The following is a 5,516-nucleotide window of genomic DNA, read 5'->3' on the forward strand; positions in this document are numbered from 1 at the left end:
CACAACAACAAGAGGACGTCCATCTATGTTCCCTCCTCCAGCAGAGTGGGAGTGTACCTGGACTGGCCTGCAGGCACTCTGTCATTTTACAAGGTGTCCTCTGACAAACTCACCCACCTCCACACCCTCAACACCAAGTTCACTGAGCCTCTCTTCCCTGCTTTCAGGATAAAGCCTGGGCAGTTAAAAGCCTCTCTGTCCCTCTGTCAGGTATAAAAACAGAGGCAGAAATCAAAGAGACTCCAGCAGGGAAATACTCAGGACAGAATCTGGTGGCCAATTTGAACCAGTGAAAAACAGGCTGTCTGCTCCTCATCCAGTCTGTGCATTTAATACACAGTAACAAACCACACATTGGTCAAGTCTGAGCCCATTCACTCCTGGATGCTGCCCAGTACAACCACAGTCTGACCTACTGCCCACTGACCTGTAACAGCTGGAGCAGCTGAGGTGAAGGATTTTTCTCAAAGTCACTTATGACGTTCATCAGAGCTCGACATTGTAAAAACAGAAACAATCAACAGATATTTAGCTTTCAAATGGTCTTTTAATAGATCATATGTGACTTATGGTTCCATCAGGAAAAAATAACCAAATCTAAGCTACAAAAATTGCGATATTTCATTTATATCACTTTATTCTACATTCAAAAGTTCGCTAAAATAATAAACCTCAGCTCAGTCTGAACTCTTGATGTGTCTGATGTTGTGGGATTTTTAGAACTGAACAATAGACAAAACTGATTTGTTATAGTTACATAAAAGGCAAACATAAAGATATGATTAGGAAGGTTAAGTGAATGTGGAAATGAGACTAAAATGTGATGTGTAAAAGTTAAGCATAAAGAAATCATGTGAGTAAATAACATCATGTGTAAACAAAACAAGTTATGAATTGACTGGACAAACCTTTGGAAAAACCCAACCTAAAGAAAATCTACTGAACGCTGAGAACTGCTGGCAGGCCGGGATACAGCAGGACTGATGCACATGCATCAGATAAGGACACCATGGCCTGAAAATGACCCAGCAAAGATGGCGTCCAGAAAGTCGTAATAGGCCTACCACCAGTGAGCAATAAGCGGTGTATAGATAATGGATGGATGGACTTTATCCTGTGTACAACAAACCCACATTTTTATTAACTCCAGTAACTATATACAGCATGTAACATTAAAATGCTAAATCTTGCTTCCTGCTTTTGGCCTCACTGTTGCTCCCACAGTTTGTAGTGATGAAAGAACACAATGATCACTGTTAATAGCAGGAATATTAAACTTCTGTTTGTCATGTGCTGTCTGCAGTGAAAGGATGACGCTTGATTTGTCATATACCTGCTGTGAAAATGACTTTCCATAATGAACACATGACGCAGATTACTTTGTGTATTCTGGCTTTAACATACAGACTTCATACCCTGAAGTATGTTTAAGTTTTTACATTATAAACAAAACTGAAGCAAAATAAAGGAAGCAACGAGGAGGCAGGTGAACTCCCACAAAGGGAGCTGGTCTGACTGCATTCTTAATCCGCGCCTCACATACGAGCTGGACAGATTTCTTTTTATGTGACGCAGTTTGGATCGACAGAAAAGGTATCGTAAACTGTTTTGTACTTTATGCTCCAACTAAGCTCGATATGTAAGTAAAATTGAGAAGACAGAGAGACTTTATGTGTCACAGGTTAACAGGCTAAATTTTCGAAACAGGCTTATAGGCACAGCAAGGTTACTGTCTTAGTCAGTGTTAATCAGGAACAATGCTGATGGCTGTTTGTTTGCATCATTCTTTCGAGTGGAAAATGAAGGTGACATGTAAATCTAATATTTTAATCCCTACTATTATAATAACTGTCTCTATGTCATGTCAATAGGCTGCAGGGCTTCTGTTTTAGCAACAGATGATTAAGAAGTGTTTAGCTAAGAGAGAGAGAAAAGGAAAATAGCAAAATTGTTAAAAATGTTTGGTTTTCTTTTCTGAAATGTTCACTTTGTTTAGTTGTCCTACTGACATCAATTGATTCTAATCAGTGTGAGGGGATGCTTGTGAGATCATATCATAAGGGGCAGCTGTGGCGGCTGTGGCTCAGGTGGTAGAGTCGGTTCGATCCCTGGCCCCTCCACAGTCGAAGTGTCCTTGGGCAAGACACTAAACCCACCTTGCATGGCAGCTCTGTCACCATTGGTGTGTGAATGTGTGTGTGAATGAGAAACACATTGTAAAGCGCTTTGGATAAAAGCGCTATATAAGTGCAGACCATTTACTATTTACCAAGTATGGTTGTTGTAACTGGTTAGACTGGTTAGAAGGTACAAGAGAAGTATGATAAACATCTCTGCCAGGTAAAAAATGTCGACCTGGATAAAAAAAATAAACTCCATTTCCTGGACGTCTTTTCTCTTCAGATAAAATCTTTCTGTCAGGTGATGTGGGCGTGACACTAGAGGCAGGTGATCACTTTAAGGCAACTGTATGAATTTAAGAGCAGACTTTGTCCGTTCTGTCCTCATAACACACATTGGTTACACATCATGTTTGACTGTGTTGACATTCACTTGGTCATTTTTGTACAGCAAGTTTGATTTGCATTCAGGACAATGATGAAATATGCAGGAACACTGGTTTTAGATTGAGATCGAGACACACTGAAAGCTGTGGTTTATGTACATTTAGGTTGAGCTGAGTTGCTCAGCACAAGATGATGAATAAACAATTCCCCCAGGACTGTGACATCCAGCCTGACACTCAGAGCCACATTTCACTTGGTTTCTCAGATTCTGATTAAAATAGTCAATCTATAAATAAGCTTTGTTGTAATAAACTAAGCCCCATTAACAGTCTGTTTATTTGTGTAAAGGTTCTGTCATGAGTGAGTCTGAGGAGAAAGATGTCCCACCATCCAGCACCACTCTGGGTGGGGAACATGAAGACAAGACAAAGCTTCACAGGTAAGATAAGGATCAGCAGCTGTGTATGACTGCTGTCTGTGTGCTCATCCAACAAATCCCTACACTCTCATTAGTTTGAGTTAATTCAAAGACATTTCTGTCAAAAAAAATGAACTAACTAACACTTGTTGTGTTGATGTCAGGACCCAGACGCAGAAGTCAGACCCTCCTCTGCCAAGCAGCATGTCCACCATGAGTGACTCATCTAAAGATCTACATTTGACTTTTAAACAGCCAAATCCTGACTCAGAGTAAGTCACTGTGCATAAACGTTGTTTATGTTTTAATTTTTCACCTGCTCTACGTTTGTCCATCTTATTCCTCAGAAGTGCAGAACAGGAACTCCAACACTTAGTGTCCACTACATGTCATTTGTCACAGCGCTGTAATTTCCACCTTTCTCTCCTTTCTCTCTTGTTCAACAGACTCTGACCCTGACAATGTGTTAAATGCTTAGAAAATCTTTCAAGTTTTGCTCAGTAAAAACAAACAAATAAATATTTGTTCTTTTAATATTAGGACTTGGAGGCCAAAGTCAGACTCTTCTCTGCCAAGCAGTGTGTCCATGAGAAGTGACTCGTCTATGGCTCCACCTTTTGCTTTTAAACAACCGGATTCTTATTCAGAGTGAGTAAAAAATAAAAGCACTTTAAAGCACAAAGTCCTCTTGAAGGAGAGTAACTATAATTAGGACTGCAACATGACACCACTTTCATTATTAAATAACGTCTACTTTCTTTTTGAACAAACACTTAGTCGGTTTCCATCGTTGTATCTCAGGAGGAAGAGTGTTGAAATGAGTAATTGAAGAATAACACGTCTTCTGTTTATGCTCTGCAGACACCAGTGGCAGTTTGGTGCTGCAGAGCGCAGCCAGTCCTCTTCATGGTCCAGCAGCGTCTCCATGAAGAGAGACCAGTCTACATCGCCACCATTGGTTTTAAAAAAGAGACGTTTATTTTCAGAGTGAGTCAACAAACCTTTTCAAAGCACAAAAATCATTTAAAAAGGAATAATTATAATATTTACCACGATTTTAAATTACAAAAACAAACCAGCTTGTGGTCAAAATCTTGCATATTTTACATATTACATATTTTCCTCTGTCAATTCTCTTTTTCTGTCAGAACTGAGCATCAGATGTTCGGATCACCTGCTCACAGCTTTGACTCTGCAGTGAGCGACCTGTCAGCGGATCCCTTTTTGGATTATGAACAGCAAAAACCTTATTCAAAGTAGGTGAACAGAATACTAACAGAAATGACAGTTTTGTTCATTTATCAAAGATTACAGACCAATTCATTCATTAATCATTTAAAGATGCATTTTTTTTAATGAAACTGTCCAGTTTCTAGATGTTCCATTATTATTCTTATCTGATGTCAAGATTTCCAGGTATTGTTGAAAGCAAAAGGTTTCTTTGTGTTCACATAATGCTTGTTTCATTGTGGCCCTTTTCAAACGGTTTACAAAAGTTTGTTAGTTTAAAAAATGGACTGCTTTTATTTTAGTTGCACAACAATGTCACCAATCAAAGGCAAAGGTATCAGAGACGTCTGACTGTGCTCCGTGACATTTCCATCTATTGCAACCAGTGCATTGTGAAGTAAAAACATTACAAGTGCAGCTAATTTTACAGGCGTTTTTCTAGTTATTCAGCACACTTAAGTACTAACCCTGTTGTCAAATATGTGTTTCTGTCCAGGCCATATGATCGAGTACGAGACAGGTTCCCCTCACAGACGAGTTCATATGCACTCAGTTCAACACCAATGGATGATATATTTAAGGTGTGGAAATGAACGGAAGGAAAATCCACAAAAAATGACAAGTAACAGTTAAAAGTCCATTATTCCTAAAACTATGTCAATCTCTGTAATAAACACATCGAATAATGTTCTTTTCCAGTCTCTTGAGGTGAACATTTTTTGTTATGTGCGGAGCGAACTGAAGAGGTTCCAGAGAGTTCTATGTCCAGGTTACCCAGAGAGCTCAGAGAGGCAACGGATGGATGAAGAGGAGGTGGATGATGAAGAGGAGGAAGAAAGAAGGAGCATCAGAGAGGCATTTCTGAAGATCACACAGCACTTCCTGCACACAATGAATCAGAAGGAACTGGCTGACTGTCTGCAGAGCAGTAAGAGGCTTTTAATAGATTCAGCAATGTTCAAAAAGTGTAGATATACACACATGCATCAAAATGTATTCAGTGCAAGATCTGCAAATTATTTCCTGCATATGCAATGTTATTAAGTTAATGAAAAGATTGGAGGAGTCAGTGGGTCCATTCTGATTTAAAGTTTACAACCAAACAGAATGAATGCTGTTCCTGAGGATGCCTGTCCAGCCCACTGTATCTTACAATATTTCTTATGTATTCACTCAGAAACTCTTGGTGCCATGTGCCAACGTAAACTCAAATCAAACCTGAAGAACAAGTTTCAGTGTGTGTTTGAGGGAATCCCTAAAGCAGGACATCCGACGCTCCTGAATCAGATGTACACGGAGCTCTACATCACAGAGGGAGGAACAGTGGAGGTCAATGATCAACACGAGATCAGACAGATTGA

The sequence above is a fragment of the Stegastes partitus genome, unplaced genomic scaffold (genome assembly GCF_000690725.1).
Source record: "Stegastes partitus isolate 25-593 unplaced genomic scaffold, Stegastes_partitus-1.0.2 Scaffold917, whole genome shotgun sequence".
Classification (NCBI taxonomy): domain Eukaryota; kingdom Metazoa; phylum Chordata; class Actinopteri; family Pomacentridae; genus Stegastes; species Stegastes partitus.